At 34.9% G+C, this 20,959-nt stretch overlaps 1 protein-coding gene and 1 long non-coding RNA gene across 3 annotated transcripts in view; both read right to left on the bottom strand.

Annotated features, from left to right (window-relative positions):
* Positions 1 to 20,959, bottom strand: part of LOC138700008 (uncharacterized) — a 346,744-nt gene that overhangs the window by 286,183 nt on the left and 39,602 nt on the right. The gene's annotated exons all lie outside the window — the stretch shown is intronic.
* LOC138700007 (uncharacterized) lies at positions 9,933 to 16,836 on the bottom strand. The gene is made up of 6 exons (XR_011332142.1): positions 16,175 to 16,836; positions 15,055 to 15,211; positions 14,698 to 14,948; positions 14,310 to 14,435; positions 13,876 to 14,083; positions 9,933 to 13,608 (listed from the first exon to the last, which is right to left on the bottom strand). It is a non-coding gene; the product is annotated as an uncharacterized lncRNA (long non-coding RNA).

Here is a 20,959-nt window from a genome sequence, read left to right as displayed (position 1 = left end):
ACAGTTGAATGTCTGTAGAGTGAAAGCTAAGTCATTTTGCCACGTGTTCTTGTTGTGAAAAGAAGAAAAGCAAGAAAACAGCTCATTTTTCTGCTATAAAATAATTGCGAAGGTATGTTAAAATTTTAATACATCCTTGAATTCGTAATGACTGCCAAATCTTTGTAATGGATATTGTTATAAAGGTTCTAAAATTTGTATTGTTAACAACCAACGACCTAGTTCCGCCATCTTAGGTTGCATCACAGCACTAGGCATCTTACTCCGATACTTGGGGAACTTACTTTTTTCGGGGTAAGATGGCAACTTGTTGCAAGAGCTTTATTTTTTATTCTATTGCAGGGAATGTGTAAACATTACGTAAGATCCTCTGATATAGGTCAGTGGATTGAGGACAGTCTTCAACTTGCGATGAAACATGTTATAACAGAGGATATGAACTGTTTTAGAGCATCGCAAGCATACGGGTTTCTTTACCGTACCCTTAAACGCCGGCTAAAAAAGAATGATGACAAAAAAAATGTACTGGATTGAATTCATTGTATGCAAGAAGTGATTTCACGAGTCTTGCTCACGGCAATAAAATCTGTGCAATAACTGTGTTGCTGAGTAGTGATAAATGAGTGAGAAAGTGTCCATGAGCTTCAGATTGTCATTTTTCTTATATACATGTATCAAACCAAGTTCAGTTAAAACACATATATCAGTAAATGTGTTACAGTAATTGCATTTACCATCTTACTCGACTATCGGGGAAAGATGCCTACAGTGCAGGTAAGAAGAAAATCTATATCTATAAACAAGGTAATTAATATTTTCTGTTTCGTACCAAAAATATAGTTTTAAAATACCTTCCAGACTTTGATATTTCAATATGAAATTCAGAACTAAATGAACAGTATATTAAATTTTCAATCAAAGAAAAAGTTAGGCATCTTCCCCCAATCCACTCTAGACCACGTAATAAATGAAGCAATGAATGGAAGATTAGGGAATACAATTAGAAGGATACAATTATTGCCGCTCCTAATTATGGTTGCGAAGGCAGAAAGATATTAGTACACTACATGCTGCTGAGATGAATTTTTTTACGCAATGTGCAATAGTGTACCGAGACAGGATAGAATTCGGAATGAAGACGTTAGAAAAGAACTACTATACAAATAAACTCTGCACAGTAAAATAGAAGAATACTATTACGCACAGGATTGGATACAGCATATAAACAGAATAAATGACCTTAGACTTTAAAAAAGCAATGGACTGCCAACTGAAAGGATGATCGATGAAGAGATGGAGTGACCTTTGAAGCCGGAACCGTAACCATGAAGTAAAGGAGATAATCAAAGACAATCCACTTCACGATGTGATAACATTGTTTTAAAATGTATGAGAGGGAGTCAAATGAAAACCCTAAAAATGTAATAAAAATTCGAAATTTCGTACCATTATCCTGCAAGTTGGCAGTATTCCTGAAAAATTATTTTCTGTACTGTCACATAGGTTACATACAAAATCAACGGTGATTTATAGATAAACCAATTACAGCTTATCGAACACCAAATACTACAAACGCTAATCAACCATTTACTTCCGCTGACCTTTTCTTGCGTACTTAGGTGATGGGTGGCCTCTATAATACATATCTTCCGGAAACACATTGCATGAATAGATGGCAATTACATATCAAAACATTTCGAAATGATTTTGTCACACATATAGTTCCTTGAGGCCATTAAACTTCAAATAAAAAAGAATTCCCTCTCCTCCTCAAATAGCTCGAATTGACATATTTTAATTAACTTGAGTAAAATCAGATTTTAATACCGGTAATAGAATCGGGTGTGATGAAAGATCTCATTTGAGAACGGTGATGATGATGATGACTTCTGGTACTCACGTGATATGAGAACTAATGGGAGCCAGAGCCATTCTGAAGACATACTTCTTTTTACCTGCAAGTAACGAACCCAGAATAGGCAGGTCATAGCCAGCCTTAGAGTTAACTTGACAATTGTGGTGAAAGTAATATTATTTATTAAATAAATGGCAAATCCTGGGGTTTTGTGCATTTTATAGTCCTTGTAACAAACGAGAAAAAACGAAAAAAATATCCGTGTAACATAACGGTTAACTGAACCAAGAATCGAACCAATTGCATTCTAACCGCAACACAAACACGTCATTTCATAGACACCACTGTTACTTTTCACGTAGCTAGAAGACTTTCAGTTGTCGTTAGCCAGCGTTTCACTTTTGAGACATTTCCCAATAATTACATTATTTTTTAAATAAATTTCTCCTTCGCTAGATGAGTACCGTAGCTACTCATCATCGGCCTTGGTTATCGTAAATCGTTTAAATGTCGACAGTATCATACTCACCACAAGTGAAAGAAAATGAAAGTTCCAAGTTACCGACCGGCATCCGGGGGCTTGTAAATCATGCTGCTATTATTTCAGTAAAAGCAGAAGCGTGCTCCAGCTGTCACATGAAGGCCAACGGGTCCGGCAGGCAGCCGCTCGGAACCACGGGCATTGGGAATGTGAAACCATGGCAACGAATGACCGAGGCAGCAGTGAAATGAATGACATTTCACCCTCGTTTCAGAGGGACAGAAAACGTTCTTATATCCTTGCGGGAAGTGACTTCCTTTCATGGCAGCATTGCAAATGTCAACTTCCTACGCTTTAAAACTGACGTTTACGAATAACTGCGAACAATCCCATATAAAAACGAAGTGCTTCCTGTTGCATTGCTCCTATAATAATCAGACAAGCAACTGGCGTAGCTCAGGCGGTAGAGCGTTTGCCTTCTGATCTGCTCTTGGGCGTGAGTTAGATTCCCGCTTGAACTGATTAACTAGTTGGAGTTTCTTCTAGGTTTTCAAATTGAAGATGAATGTCAGGTAATCTCATAACGAAAATCGGTTTCATCTCGCCAAATACCATCACACTCAAATTCTAAGAACCTAGTTGTTGATACAGTGTCGTGAAATAACCTATTAAAATCATTCAGACGGTAAAGAAATTCATTTATCCTATCTACTAACTCGTGTTTTCTTGAGAACAGAACTGTATATGACATTTTACACCATACAGATTTGTTCCATACATAATTATAATAAATGAAGAGAGTTTACATTGGGAACATGTATAGAACATTCCGTCTACTGATCTAACCATTCTCTGCGTACATCTATCTACCGATTCCTCTTTCGTCTATCCTCCCAATCGTCTATCTGCCTTATCTAGTAATGTTTATATGTATGTATGTATGTATGTATGTATGTATGTATGTATGTATGTATGTATGTATGTATGTATGTATGTATGTATGTATGTAACTTATGCATATATGATATGTAGGCCTATGTATGTATGTATGTACGTACGTATACATATTTCTATGTATGTACGAGGGAGAGTCAAAAAGTAACCATAATAATTGTTTTATTAATTGAATATGTACAGTAAGACTACAAACACTTCTTCACTTTTAACATACTGTAGTACCGTTCTTTCCCATAACTATGGTCCTGGAACATAACTATGGTCCACGATACAACTATTCAAAGAACATTGTAGAAGTAACATAGACCGTTCGTAGATAGCTGCAATGACTTGACTTCAAACTACAGTACAGCAAAAATATAGATAAGCGAGTTACTACGTTATGGAGTACAAAATTTGAATGGACTATAGTTGTGTTCCAGGACCATAGTTATGGGAAGTGACGGTATAACAGGAACACTTGCATTGAACTTAGTTGGGACTATGTTGAAAAGTAATAAAATGTTTGTAGTCTTATTGTACATATTCAATGAATAAAATAATTATTAAGATTACTTTTTGACTCTCCCTCGTATTTGTGTACTCATGAACGCGATCTATAACCCAATTTCAATTCATACAAAGAACATGTTGTATTTGCATCACTCTATTTTGGGAGGGATCAATGATGGAATTATCTTTATGTAGATATTACGTCGCAGAACGCTCATCGGATAGCACTGAACAAAGAAAGTGCGTCTATTACCTATTTAATATTTTAACTTAGGCTTACTTTCAACACAGAGTTCTTAATCGTTTTCTAAAGCATTCTAATATATAAAGCTCCAATTGAAAATTAATCGTCATTTGTTTATATTTAATGCAGACTATATACAGCACACGTTCACCGCTGTGGAATAACGGTTATCACATCTGACCGTGAAACGAGCGAGTCCGGGTTCAAATCCTGGTTGAGATAAGTTACTTCGTTGAGTTTTTTTCAAGGTTTTCTCTCAATCATAATTAAATTTTCCCTCTTATGAAAGATGCTCCGATGTAGAGTCGGCTGCGGACCGCCGCCGAACTTGGACCCCGTGGATATGTGGTCATTCGTTGTTGGTGGTAGCGCTATGCACCGTGGACTCGCCACTGGGCTCATGGTAACTCGTGGGAGAGATTGAGAGACCGCGGTGAAGTCTACGTGAAAAGTAAAGGGATCATGTAGGCTGTAGGGGAATTCGGAGGCGTCGCGCAGAGGGACCTTAGAGCATGCACACCATTCCATTCCGGGTAGTACAATGGGGCCCACCCGAGCGGCCTGCATGCGAGGACAGTCTCAGTCCATGCCCTTCCCTAAAGGGGGAATAATAGATAGACAACAGAGTAATTAACATGTAAATATATAAGTTTACGAAGAAAAATGCATATTTATTTCACTCTGATTTCACTTCCACAAAATGAATTTACTATTCAGGGTCTAAATAAATGACTGGTGACAGTAAGGAAAACTTAAACAATAATCTACAAAATAAAGAATTATAATGGTTGCAAACCAGTCATAAGATTTCATGTTCAAATTAAGTTATTATTATTATTATTATTATTATTATTATTATTATTATTATTATTATTATTATTTTATTCTATATTACAGTTGACTAGGTCAGATGCAATTTATGTCCTGTTATTCAACAGTAGGAGATGTTCTTTCGCTGAGCCACAGCCTACTTTGCTTATCTAAGGAACTTAAGTTCCCGTTGCTACAGTCTTGCAGTAGGATGGAAAAAATTGAAAAAAACTCGATTTACTGTGCAATAAAAATGTAAAATTAATGTATCAACAAATTTATATTATCTCCCACATTCCCAGATAACGTGTATTGTAAAATAATATTCATACTTGCCTAACATACTATTACTATATCCAAGGAAGGAATGGAGGCAGATTTATGAAATAAGTTTTAAAATGGGCTGAAAAGGGAAAGGGAAAATTAGGAAGACTCGGAATTAAGGGAAAGAAATAACAGACAGAATGATAACTAAATAAATACATTTTAAAAATCGGTGATTTAATTAGAACCAAGGTTCGCCTATTTAAATTCAGTCGGAGATGGGAAGTTAAAGCGACGATATTTTTTAAAATGCCTTCCGTTGGGCGTTTCGTATCGTTTATCTATGACACAGAAACGAAACTTATCCCTTATTGGAAAGAACATCAAAAAACTGTTTTATTTTTCGACCACGTCGAATTAAACATGCTAGCTATCATCTTACATGAGACCTATTCTACCATAGGGTTAAAGAATTCTGTCTTACAAGTATAGAATTCAATAGGCGGATAAGATCTAAGTTCCTCTACATCAGCCGTGGCGAAAATGTGACTCGCGAGCACATTGCGGCTTGCAGTGATTGCTATGCATTTCTCTTGCTAAAAAAAATGTTATATTTTATTTAACGACGCTCGCAACTGCAGAGGTTATATCAGCGTCGCCGGATGTGCCGGAATTTTGTCCCACAGGAGTTCTTTTACATGCCAGTAAAACTACTGACATGAGCCTGTCGCATTTAAGCACACTTAAATGCCATCGACCTGGCCCGGGATCGAACCCGCAACCGTGGGCATAGAAGGCCAGCGCTATACCAACTTGCCAACCAGGTCGACGCATTTCTCTTGCTTCCTACCTTCTCCAACCCCTACCCTCTCACTCACTGGAGTCAAACTCCGTTCCACTTGTATTTGTCTCTGACCTGCGAGTGGCGTATCATCGCAATGTCTCTCTCGAAACCATGTGCCTCTACAAAAACGAAAGTTTCAAGTAGGATGGGAGGACGCATTTTTTTGCTGTCAATATGATGAGAATATTAAATGTCTGATTTGTTCACAAGTATTACTAGGAAAACGGTTGTATAACATAAAACGGCATTATACTACACGTGACTCATGAAATATTAAAAGGTTAGATATTATTATTATTATTATTATTATTATTATTATTATTATTATTATTATTATTATTATCTCTGTACGTCGATCCTTTTACAGCAGGTGTACGCATAATGCGGTTAGATCTTCAATTTAAACTCACAGATTTACAATGTAATGTTACAATGAAAGCTAGATGTAAGGACTTGACAAATGTTGAACTTTCAAATCTTTGGAAAAAAATAAATATTTCAAGCTTCGTTCTTTCGCTTGCTCTGTTGAAGCCATGTTCGCTACTACTTAACGTTTGTGAAAAATTATTTTCAACAATGAAAATAGTAAAAACCAAATTTAGATCACGACAAACAAATACGTACCTTCGTGATCAACTACGACTGGCAGTAAGTGACATAATTCCTCTGTCGCAGACATATTCTGAAGACAGTTAATTTTAGGTTGTGATAATGTGTCCTATGTTTTCTTATTCATTTCTTTCTTTACACGTACTAAACATTAGTTTGTAATCTTATACTGTATAAAACTATATTTAAATGCTTGATGTAAGGAAAATGAAAATCCGTTAATAAGTCAGACAGATGCTTCACTTTCCCTTCGGGCGTCCGCCTCCCTCCATATGTGCGATTCACGTTGCAGGTTACACAGTGGATCGGCGCACGATCACATTTTCGCCACGGCTGCTCTACATGAAGGCATTAATGTGTTCTCAAAAATAGCAAGAGTCATCATAAGCATAATCTATTTCATGATTTTGCCTTAATTACACTGTTCCATTTCCTAGAATTTGAAGTTGATCTGGTAGTTCATGTTAGCGATGTCACGTTCTTCTTTAGGGCTATATTTGTAAAACTGTTTAGAAAATCTACGTGTTAACACTTGGCCAATGTAATCTGCAATTTTATCAATCGAATTTAATATAAATAATGTCTTTCTAATATAACTCCTAATTCGGTCTGTTGTGCTTTACCTCAATAACGTTTCTGTAATTAAAGCAAGCCTATAAAGTCAATTTCACGAAGTAGGCCAATAAAACACTGTATTGCCAGCTTCGTCAGACGATTTATATTTAAGTGATCGCAGCGTACACGTTGTTAATGTTTCGCCTCTGGTCACGAGTTCTAATTTACATTATGTTTCATTATACTGGAACGTTGCACTTGTCGGATGACTGTGTGATCGGCAGCGGAATGTCCCGTCACGGCCTATGAGCCGCAACAGGTTGCAGGATGTCACACTTCCAGACAGTGAGTGCCATATGGGGAATACGCACAATATGTCATGATTATTCTCTATGGAAAATAAAAGCGCACTGCAAGGTCCGATTCATTCTATGAAATGTCATTACGGTGCAATGGAGGAAAGTATGTAAATACATTTAACAGACTATCTACCATTTGAAATCATATAAATATTTTTTTTTTTATTTTAGTAGGTTATTTTACGACGCTTTATCAATATCTTAGGTTATTTAGCGCCTGTATGAGATGAAGGTGATAATGCCGATGAAATGAGTCCAGGGTCCAGCACCGAAAGTTATCCAGCATTTGCTTATATTGGGTTGAGGGAAAACCCCGGGAAAACCTCAACCAGGTAACTTGCCTCGACCAGGAATCGAACCCGGGCCACCTGGTTTTGCGGCCAGACGCGCTAACCGTTACTCCACTGGTGTGGACTTATATAAATATAATATACTGTAGGCCTAAGGTTGCTTCAAACATGGAGCAATAAAATCTTTCTAGGGTCTGTTTTTCTATAGGTACCTAATCCATCCAGCTCAAAAAATAAACTTTATATAAACAGTGCAGCTTGTATCACTCCGCGCCCAAGGACAGTGTTGCCAATTTATGGACTTTGTCGCTAGATCTAGTTACTGTAAACAGTTTTCAGCGACAAAATTAATTAAGCTTTTGTATTGTTTAAAAATATGACTTAGCGTCTTTTCACTGTTGCTTAACGGCTTTTTAACTAAACCGGCTGCCAACGCTGCTCAAGAAAAATGATTGGTTCATGGCATTTCTATATAAGTACATAGCGATTTCCACTCAGCACATGTTCTTTCCGGGTATCACAGAAAGCCACCGGCGTAGCTCAGTCGAGACGCTTGCCTGCCTATCCAGAGTTGCGCTCGGACGCGAGTTCGATCCCCGTTTTGGTTTATTACCTGCTCTGGTTTTTTCCGATGTTTTCCCCAACCGGAAGGCGAATGTCAGCTAATCTATGGCGAATCCTCTACCTCATCTCGCTATCACTACTTCCATCGATGCTAAATAATTTAGTATGTGATATAGCGTCGTTAAATAACCAAGTAAAAAAAGTATCAAAGAATGTTAGAGTAATGTTGTTTTCCTATTCAAAATACATTACGTACAATAAAACCCGTTTATCCAAACGAAAGGAATAATTTCGGATGTTCTTTTTTCGGATAATCCATGGTTACTAACACTAACAACTGTTTCACATCCACAGCATGACAGAAGTGAATAGAAGCGAAATGAGTAAGACATCACATCACCTTCCATTCAGTCTTAACTGGTTTCAAAATTCTTGAGGTAGGTGATAGATGGAACAAAAGGTACGGAACAAGTAATATGTAAACAAAAAATAACTTTCACTTGACGGGACCAACGTACGCCAGCTAGGCGCTAGGAACACAAAACAAGTAAACTGAGGGTGTGGAAAGCGGATTTCTCTATTGCATTCCTTAAAGGGTATTCACCCTTATTTGTACCCTTGCTGTGGAATTCTAGAAGCAGCAGTTGAATGTATCATTGAACGAGGGGTAGCTTATGAATGGTGTAATCTTATTGTACGGTAAATACAGGGACATCATTTTATTTTTACTAACATTTTTAATATTAACTTGCCTATACCTCTGGATCAACGCCGTTTGCTACCCCCTTCCACGACTGGAGTTCGATGATACTGGCGTAATATACAAACAAATCACTTTACTAGGTATAGGAGGGAAGAAAAGTAGTTCATCCTTTTATGTAAACTAGGAAATATTGCGCTTTTGAGTTTGATCATTTTCATTAGGTTTTTGTTTAATCAGTATTAACAATGAGTGTTTTTACTCACGAACTGAGCTGTCCATGTGGACGTATTCATTATGCAGTGTATATTATACTGTCTATAGCACATTAGCGTACAATATAGAGAATGAAGTTAAATTGAAATATAATCATAATATAGATATTCAAACACATTTTTTTTAAAATGGCGGCCGTTCATTTCGATACAGGCTTCAGTTCTAATGTGCATATTATCGCACTATAGACTATAGTACCTAATCCCAATTACCAGTTTCGTTCTTCGTACTAGTAACTCATGTTGAAATAATGCTGTACCTACTCTAAAAAAGAGTACCTTACGTACTGTAAATTCAATCTTCACTTCTGCCCGATCCGAAAAGATAAAATTACTCAGACATACTATCTACTGTCCGTCCAAGTGGTTATGTCGTAGGGTCGTAGAAAGGGAGGAAATCACGTGACAGTTAATTACTTAACGAGGCCCTTTTATTTAAGTTTTTTTAAACAGTTGTATAATACAGTATTACGTAGACGTCCAATTCCTAACAGAAATTAATGTTCTCAGAAAAGAGCTAAGACAGCCCAGCCACTAGCTGGCGAATAAAAGCTAGTGGGGGAAACCGGGATACGACGTAGGCAAATGGACGACAGTATAGTGAGGATCACGTAAGTTCAGTTCCCAAACAGCAAATATTTCCGCCTTGTCAGTGTTGCCAACTGTTACCAGATATCACCACATGTAGTAAAATCACGATCCTATGTACTGAATGACTTCTTTACTCACCGTACTTTACCTTAATGTTGGAAGGTTATTCTAAATAGTTTCAATAATAATGAGAAATGTATTGCTATGTTCTATTCTTTTATTCCTTTACATTATTATTAGTATTAGCATTAATAGGTTACTAGACGTAAATATACAACAAAGTATAGTATATAATATTCAAGAATCAAATCTGTTCCAAGACCAATTAAATTATTGTCACTTCACTTCAAAGATTCCAGCGTACATATACTGTACTTCCTAAAGGTAGATAAATTAATAACCAATTGACTTTTGGTTGGAATTCGAATGAACTTCTGATTATCTTTTGAAATTAGTAAGGAAATGGATAATACAACTATGCTAAAACTGAAATAATAATAAATCAACTTACAAAAATAATTTTGGTCCTTAAAAGCCATAAGTAATTTCACTTCTAGATACCTCTTTAAAGATTTCATTTGTTTGTAAATTGCTTAATAATGCTACACTTACACTTATTATTTCTGCAACTCCACGTCTGTCATTGAAAAAATGTATGATACATAACTGTGAAGTCTCTTTTTGGCTCTTGTGTCCTAAATTTAAATAAGAAAAAGCAAATGATTCAAGAAATGTGAGCTGGTGAAAATTAAATACTCAATTAATAAAATAATTACTACCAAAAGAATATTTTATTAATTCTATACAAAAGATGGATTACACAGAACAGATGGCCAGAAATCATAGATTTATACACAACATACAGCATGAAACGATCATCAAAAAATGCTTTTTGTACACAATAACATCTTTCAAACGAAGTGAAATAGCCAATAAGTTCAATAAATATTATGCTAATAAGTAATAACTATAATTAATAATTATCTACAAGCTGTAAAAGGGAATAAAATAGTATATTGTTGAAATTAGGGGGTTATGGTTTATTACGTGTATTTATAATTTTAATTACTTTTACTACATTTAATTATATTTTAATTTCTATTAGATTAGTTGGTGGTGTGGTTGTTAGTTTTATCTGTGTACGTCAGACTATTAAGGAAAAACTGAGAGAAATATTAAATCTACTATCTACTTTATATAACAATATTTAATCAAGAACTGAATATTACTATTAATTTAATAACATAAGACCCAAAACATCTCCAAGTCCAGACAATACACATGCTGATTTTCTTAAACATGTTGGCAAACAAGCAAACTCACTACTTTTATCTTGTAATCTCATCTAAAATACAATATCTGTCTGGAGAAAATCTATCATAACATCAATTTTGAAAAGCAATTATTCAACTAATATCTTTTCGAGTTATCGACAGATACCACTTACTAGTATGATAGCCAAAATTATGGAAGAGATGATTTCATAGATTGAATTGGTTCCTGGAATCTAGTAACTAACTTTCATTTTATTGGGTTGACTTTAGAGAATTGCATTCAACAAATGGACAGATTTTAAATTTTAGTCAAGATATTAAAGATATTTTAAACAGAAAACAAAACAACTTAACAATTTTAATTTATTTTCAAGGATCATATGGCTCTGTAGATATAAATCACTTAAGAAATTGCAAACTTAGGGTGTCCATGATAAAGTGTTACACTGGGTCAGTGACTTGATTATTTGATTCATTGTCACAAATATGTAAATAGAGACAGATTCATCTGGGCTTCCCACATTGTTGTTTTCAGGAATACATTTTCCAATATTAATGTCGATGGTCTAACTAAAGAAATAGATCTTATGATAATCTCATCATTTGCAGATAATATGGTTGTCTAGAACAAAAAATCACAGTCCACAAATATTAATAAACTGAGCCAAAATCCCAACAGACTTTTTGACTCTACTTGGAGAACTCAAACTTGCTCAATTAAGGGAAACTTTACTAATAAAACACAATCCCAAGTTATTTCAAAATGAATAGTATATAAGTTAACTTTAACAGATGATGTTAAGAAATGTGATACTTCTCCAGACATTTTAAAAATCATTAGAAACGATAAATGATCTGGTCAGTGAGTGACTACATACAGTATTTTTTATAGATGGATCCTGTTTACCAAGCCATAGATGTAGTGGTGTTGTAGTACAATACCAGTATATTCCCTTTTACAGGGAATTATATTCAAACACTTGTTTGCCCCATTTTAACCGTGACAACGCTTTTTAGCTTTTTAAACATTCTGGTTATTGTATTGTGTTTGTGTTTAGTGAAAGATTTTAGATAAGGGCGCAAATAGCCATAGTAGCTGACGCGCCCTTTTTAAACGCCACTAACTAACTAACTAACTAACTAACTAACTTCAAACACTGACTAATTTTGATAGTGAAAATTTAGATACACTTTTAAGCTTACAAAATCTCCAGTATCGACTTCATAAATCTGAGAAGGCTGTCATACTATCAGATTCAAAATCAGATGTTCTTGCTGCAGTATTGGACGTAACAGCATGAAATCTCAATATTTTACAGTGTTTTAATATTTTAAGCAAAATGGTCGAATTACATCGACGACTGGTACTTCCGTGGATCCATGAACTTTATGGAGTGGGAGGTAATGAGGTAGCTGAAAGGTAGCAAAATTACTGTAAGGTTATCTATACCTGCATCTTACCACACTGTTAAAAGAATAACAAGATCAGAACATGACAATGTGGTAACAAAAATCGGAATGATTCTAAAGCAAATGAAAAAATTGCAATAGGCCATCTGGGGTCTGCTCCACGATGGAGGAAAATCCTCAGAAGAAACCAACTAATCAGACCAAATGGGGGATCCAAACTACCCTCGAGTGCAGCTCTGAATTTGCAGGCCAACGAGTCTACCGACTAAGCTACATTGGTGGCTCCACTAAAAATATGAAGTATATGGCACTCAGATTATTAAATTGACAAACCTAAACAATTATTCATCAGTTAAGCTATAAAATATAATACATAGCAAGCAAGTTAATTCAATTTAAAAGTATAAACAATTCAATCAGTTGAAATATACAGAAACTGATAATAAATATCATGCAAATTACTTCACATTACAAGCATAAACAATTCATCACTTGTGGTATACAGCCTACTATTTAATTTACAGCACATACAATTCATCAGTTAAGCTATAGACCTACAGTCTACTATTCAATTTACAGCATATATAATTCATCAATTAAGCGAAACAAAAATATAGTACAATACATAGTAAAAATAATACACCTAATTTAATAACTGAACTTCTATGAAAATCTACAGTGGCAGTACTCATATTATCACAGGCCATGATTGTCTCAAATATTTACAAAGAACTGATATTTCAGAATCTCCCCATGCCATTTCTGAAATCTCAATGAAGATATGGATCATTGTCTTGACTGTTTAACTTTACACAGCTTTCAATCATCTGGTTAAATATTGGAGTGCAAGATAACAAATGACATCAACTGCTGAACACTTGGTATCAATCAACCAACAACTTCATTACATTAAAGGGGAAAAAAAACTGAAAGAATTAATTGTATATAGACACAACACATAAGACAAGGCAGCTTCAGAACAGTAATTGGCAAGGCTCTGTTGTTTTAGGATTCTTATGTAGATTCAATTTCACCTGAAAGAAAAAAGTAGCATCTATAAGTAGTAGTAGTAGTAGTAGTAGTAGTAGTAGTAGTAGTAGTAGTAGTAGTAGTAGTAAAGATAATAATAATAATAATAATAATAATAATAATAATAATAATAATACTAATAATGACTGTAAAGTATGGAAATTAATATTGCAATGTAATATCAAAAGGTGATTTCACACCATCAACTCTTATCATTTAGTACAACTCTTATCATTTAGTACAACAAATCTATTATATTCAGTTGCAATCACCAGTAGCTGTTCTTTCCTCCATTTTGTTGTTGGCTGATTTTTCACAAGTCTGCTATGATATGCAGCACTATCCATGACAATAACGCATTGCCCTAATGTTCTCAGGTCAACAACTGTGTTTGCACCCACTTCTCAACTACAGGGCTATTCATAGCACTATGGTAGTCCTGACTTTTCTTTCAATTGCATGAAAAAATTAAATCAGCACCTGCAATAAAAATTATACCTGGGCATATAATTACGTCACATGAATTCACAGCATTTAAATAAAGAAAATAAAACATAACATAACATAACATGACATGACATGAGATCCTCTTTGGTGAAAGGCTTTCCCACGTTTTTATTTAGTCACCAATTTTTATATTTTTGTACCCTGATTAAAAAAATTACTCTTGCCAAATTTATGTAAAATATAAATCAATATAACTTACCGAGTATAAATCCACCTTTCATTCCGGCATCTAATCTTCCACCCTCATTTGTTGGTCTATGAATAACACCATTCATGTCACTGGAAACTTCACCTGGTTTATTTCATGAATAAGTGGGTGATCATACTTAAAAAAACAGAGAGAGAAAAGCAATTCACATTGACACTCTAAGAGACACAAAAATTTTAAAGACAGGAAAACCGTTCAAGAATTTTATAACTAACCTCTAGTTATAATATGAAACTATTAATTGCAAAACATGTTGTTCCCACCTGAATTCATTACTAGTACCCTATATTAATTGCAATTTCATATTCCACATAAGTGTTAATCTATTTGTTAGTAAAAAATTCAATCACTCAATGTCTCACAATACATTGAAATTTACCATTCATAAAAATCCAAGTCTCATCCAAGAATACTACGGGTTTAGAGTTCTCACGCTCCACATTTCTTATATATTCTCTTAAAAACGAATAACATCACTTTCTCATACATGTGTATAAGGATCCCCTTTGCTCCATAGAAATTTCATCTCTTTCAAAATTTTTTTCACCGATGATAAGGATACTCTAAATAAATATGTTTCATAATCATCATTCATATGTTGCAGAACTTTTGCTGCTGTTAGTACTTCCCCTGTAACAGTAAATGAAAATTATGCCATATTTTTATACATAGGCCTATGACTAATATCAGAATTACATTGCATAAATCAACACAATAATTCCTGTAACTTCCCTACCTTTATGTAACTTGTCATAAATAAATCTCGCAATTGCATCTTTCGTAAAATCATCAGCATCAGTCACTGGATGTTTACGTAGTCTATGTTTTCCTGGTGTCACGAGTGGGGTCCCCTTGTGTGAATTGATCACTTTCGTGGCTGTAGTTAAGCCAAGCTGTAATAACAAACAATAACATAATACTTCTAAAAATTGTTATATCATAAAATTCATGCATAATACCAACATTTACAGCTATATGAATAGAAAATGATCAACATGTTAGGTTGGGTCTACGATAGGTTTAAGTAGGCTAATATTTAGGTAATTCTCCAGAAAAGCTACACCAAAGAAGGCATAATTTTATTTTGTTTAATTGATTTCTGTGATATTTACATAGTGATGAACACGTGGTTTTAGTGCACAGCCACAAATACTTTCAGCACAAAAATCCTTTGACACTTACCTGTATATTCTAATGCATTGTTGTAGTCCCTCCCTCAAACTTGTTACTAATTACCAATATAACATGCGAGAGGTCCAGGACGAAGAGAAATGGTTAGTTTCCCAGTAGTGCGTCCTCGTCCTCTCGAGTGTTATATCTTAACAAGTACTTTGGGTGGGGTAACTTTTCTGAAGAAACACCATATTTAATATTACTTAGACCAGACATGAATAAATTATTCAGCCACAGTCAACGTTCCTATGCTTTATAGATTATGTTATATAGTTATTATATAAAACTGAATTATTTTTAAGCACCATAACAGGCCAACATTCATGTAATATTTGCTGCAATATCAAGTTAATAATTACAATATGACTTGTATTTTCTTCGGCCGATGTGGCATGTAAATTGTGATCTGAACGGTTAATTTAATATCAAAAGAGAAAACTGGAAATTTACTTTCGTGCCATTTGATTACTTGTTCGTCTAATTTGTAAATGTATTTAAGCTATCACCTACTGCAGTATTACAGTATCTTAAATGTATTTAGTTTGGCAATATGAAAATCACTGACTTGATTAAACATTAGGCCTAACCTAAAAATTTGTTTTGTTTGACCACAATCATGAAATTATTAGTGCAAACTCCTAAAACTGAATACCACTTTGAAATGTATGCTTAAGAATACTTACTCCTAATAATTGTCCTATTCTGGTTGTAATTGCTGTCTCCGTTAGCATAATTCCTTCTTCATTATCTTCTTTCTTCAACTCATTATACACGTGAACTACAGATTTCTGAAGCGTACTCTGAATGCCACACATTTTCTTCCTTGGAGGAGTCACTGCAACACTATTTCATTTTTTTGACATAGTAATAAAAATCTAAACACGAAAGAAATTCATTAAAATTTGAAATAATATTTCTATCCATTACCCACGTGCATTATCACGCCCAAGTATATTATATTCATTCGTACTTATCTGACTATTCTTGAATTATAACCACAACGCAACACATAACATAACTATTATGTATTAATATTAATACTAATATTAATTAATTATTAATAAGTTCGAATTTCACTATCTTCCAGTAACCGGCTGAGAAATCTAGTACAATTTTAATTTCATGGAACTCCAGTACCGGCAAATATTGTCGATATTTGCCTCAGCTGCCAACATACCGGTTACAAAATCACTACCATTTATAGTATTTGTCAGTATCGAAATTCGAAAAGAAGTTGGCAAAAGAAAATTCAACCTTCAAACTAGAAAATCACCATAATCCACTAGCATTTGTAGTAATGGGGGAAAAATGGTTAGGTTTCACCCTTAGGGTATCAAGTTACCTGGTCTTCCCTATACCTGTGCGAAAATGATTCAATATTGAAAGCTCTTTTGTCACTCGAAAACGCGAACATATTTTTGGAACGTACTGTTTACTATGACCATAAGGCTACTGTGACTATATATGCGGTCTTGGATCTGTGTGGAGGACGGTTGAACTTCGTTAGGAGAAGGGGTAGGAGTGAAGTACATTCAAAAACTCAGGTACAATAGAAATTGAAGTAAAAATAAAATGATGTCCCTGTATATATTTGAAATTAAAGTATAGGTCTCTTAATTTATTTAACATAGATTTTGCTATGTTGGAACATAATTTATTTGGAAACAAATAATAAATGGTAGGATATATAAAATATAACAGACTACATTCTTTTACGCCGAGAGGTATACCATGCAACCAATCATGAGACATCGCAACACGTACCTTTGTTTCAAATCAGTTGGATGGGCAATAGTAGCGTGTAGAATTTCGTTCCAGAGGAAATACTTGTACACTGTGTAAGGCGGAATTCATAATTCTGGATGATAGGGTAATGGCGTGGAAAATGATTAGCACATTGAATTAACACATGGGCGAGAAATAGGTCTATATATTGAAGTTATCTCAGTCACGAGTATACGTGTTATAAAACTAAGACATTGAACTACTGTACCAACTTCATTTCTTTTCTGAAGAAAATCATAGTACTGTACTATTTTAATCGGGTTTTCGTGACTTTCAGTGGGGTTGAAGTTGCAAACTTTGATATATGTAATAGCAATTATGGTCACCACTGGACTTAGTAGAGGACGACTGACTGAAAACTTAAGGTCTTTGTTTAAACACATAAAGACTTCAAATTGACACTGTACAAGTACTTCAAGTAACACTAAGGTTATATTTTCTATAAGAATCTACAATCCCACGCCAACCAGCCAGGTTCCGACCTTAGCAAGAGTAAGTGGAGTTTATGATGGGCAAAATTCTCTGGGTACTTCCGTCGAGTGACATATATGATAGGAAACAAATGACGATCGGAGCGAATAGTTGAAAGTCAGTGATAATACTTTTCGCACTAGTGTCAAAAGTAGTATTCGCCCACTATCGTATAGACCCTAATAGTCAATTTTAATACGCTTATCTAGCATTAAAAGATCTAAGTTTAGGAATGACTGTATAGAAGGAAATAATTATCTTACAGCTATATAAATATCCAAATAAAGAAAATTTTATCTGGAGTGTATTAATGGGAGAGAAAGTTGGCAAATTGGAAAAAAAATGCTATAGAGTGTGGATGTGTGGAACAATATTCAAAATTAGCTGACTAAATTAAGTATAAAATATTGAAGTTTGAGACTAAGTGAAAATAGACCACTAACGAAGAAATTAGAGGAAAGAAAAATAAAATTAATTGGTCATACAATCACATATAACACATTAATATATTGAGGAAGAAGAATACTTGGCCAGAAAGGAAGAGTAAGATCGAGAAGAAAATATACCAGCTCAATAGAATGAAGTGCAACAATTATGAAGAATTTAAAGAAACACCAAAGGAAAGAGACAGACTACTACGTAGTTGAAGCGACAAGAAGCCTTTTGAATTGAACTGACTGATCGATGATTTCAAATGCACACATTGCGTATGAACTTATACAACTATAGTATGAATAAAATAGTTTAGTAGATAAGGTCATACACTGATGGACCTCAAGCCAAAAACCACTTTTTTATTAGTTGTGCTCAAAACGTTACTTTATGAGAAGCTGTCGAAATATTTTTTTCAGCAATAATTTCTATATTTCGTATTATGAGAAATCAAGGAACACAAAGCTTTCGCAAGTACTTACGGGATAATATTGTGCTGCTACATTAGGTCAACACGGATATCAATGCCACATTATTTTACATGCACACTGTGCAAAGGTTTATCCTGTCGAAGATCTTGCTAGAACTTGCAAGTTTACGGGGTCCATATCAACACTTTTACGACTGTGCATTGTTTTGCACCGTCGTGCAACTGCTCTTTTCAGTTCTTTTGTTTTATTGTTCAGCGGGCGCGACTCGTTCAAGGTTCATTGCGCATGTGCAGAGATGCAGCGCCTCAAGGCTTTGTAACTATACGGCGCTACAATGGACACTCGGACGTTACTTTCCTCCAAGTTCCACGTATTCTGCTATCAAGAGAGGTGGATAAAATACTATCGGATGTTTACACGCATGCTTTCAATTATCATATAATCCGTAATACGGAACCTGATTCTATACATTGCTTATATGTTTTATCCCTGTTTTTAATTTAAATCGTATCCATTAATGAGCTTTATTTAATTACTTCTGATAGTGTCACGTAGCTTGCTTCAAAGTCCCGTTTTTAGTTGATATAGTTTAATATTTTTTGTTATAATGACAGTTTTTCAGTGTTGTGTTTCTAAAGTGTTTGAATTTTTTTTTCTTCACTACTAAGAATTGAAGGGTAAAAACAATGAATGTCACGCTTCTGTTAAGGGTGAAATAATAATAAAATTAAGTATAATATGCAAAATGTAATATTGTTCGTATTAAAAATGAAGGAAAGGATGACTGCATCCGTGGTGATAATCCTCCTGTTTACCAGTTTTAGCGAGAACAACACTAAAGTTCATAGTAAGGTTGAAAATTAGATAATGGCATCACCCTTAACAGAATTGTGACATTCATTGTTTTTCCTCTGTACCCTTCATTTATTGTTTTAGAGTTTCCGATGTCTTCCATTTAAAAAGAAGGGAGGTACACTACTGGAAAAAACAACCTACGCTTAACTGCTTCGATTGTCAGTACTCAGTAAAGGAGTTCTATACTTAGGGTAAATGCCGAACATTATAATTCAGTAGGGCGGTATGAAATACCTAAGAGGTTACGTCCATTTTCGGCTTTCCCCCTTCAAAATTTTCTAGAGCTCCTTCAGTGGAGCTGTGTAACCCGAAGTGAGACAAGTGGCCAACAGGCTTGGAGCTCACATATTCAGTTTCTTTCAGTCCCGAACCATTTGCGAGGACATGTTTTGCGTACGTTTTAAATTTCTCCTCTCATTTGTCCTCAGTAGGGATGAGTATCGTAAATTACATGTAGCGACAGCACTGTATGGTACAGATGGCGTCGGGGCCTGCGGTAGCGTGGCAGTTAAGGTGTTTCACTGCAAATCGGATGGACACGAGTTCGATTCGTGATGGCGTCATGGATCTTCTCCATCGATCTAATCCTTCTGGCTTCATTATGACCCTAGGATTTACTCGGCCTCTGATTGAAATTAATACCAGAGATATTTTGTTGGGAGTTGAGACCGCAAGCACATCACTATTGTTACTAATTCAGATGTCTATAGATCTAGTAATGACGAACAGCAGTCCATACTTCGATATCTTTCAGTTACTGTTTCTTGATGTAATGATCTAATGTAGGGGTAACGTCGATAATAAAAACGTTTCTTTCGCAAATGTTTATGTAGGACACTATCGGATTTGTTTTCTGGAATAATTTTATCTACATGTATTGAGGTAACATAATAGTCTATAATATTGATTCTCTGTTGTTGACCTGGCCATTTTTTTTCATTATTCACAAGTGCAAGTTGGGTTTCCAGTCTTAATATACCTATACATATTTGCAAGTCGTGTCGATACAGTACTCTGTGTTGAGACAATTTATGCATCCAGTTGTTACGTGAGCTATTGTTCTTGATGTCTGATGAAAAACTATGCATTAATCTTTGATATCCTGTTTCTCCTACGAACTCTTCATAGTAAGTTATGTTTTACGGTAACTTGATCCTGAATATTGTGTAGCCCTGAATGAAGTCATTTCCCTCGCCAAATAGAAATACATTTCTGAACCAGAGCACAGCGACATATTATTATTATTATTATTATTATTATTATTATTATTATTATTATTATTCGCTGAATTTCGGTAGCCATTAATACCTTTGCTACCTGACTCGCGTACTTATTCCTATATTTTTAATTATTCACTAGTAATGAGATTTCCTGGTCGTACGGTTAACATGACGGCCAAACTATCGCTCCAAACAACGGAGGACAAACCCAGCAAGGAAAGCATACTCAGTGATGGGCTAATCTTTACTCTGCTACTCAAGCATGATTCTACTG

The sequence above is a fragment of the Periplaneta americana genome, chromosome 5, assembly GCF_040183065.1.
Source record: "Periplaneta americana isolate PAMFEO1 chromosome 5, P.americana_PAMFEO1_priV1, whole genome shotgun sequence".
NCBI classification, from domain to species: domain Eukaryota; kingdom Metazoa; phylum Arthropoda; class Insecta; order Blattodea; family Blattidae; genus Periplaneta; species Periplaneta americana.
The sequence above is the reverse complement of the archived record's forward strand: the minus strand, read 5'-3'. Positions and strand labels throughout refer to the sequence as shown.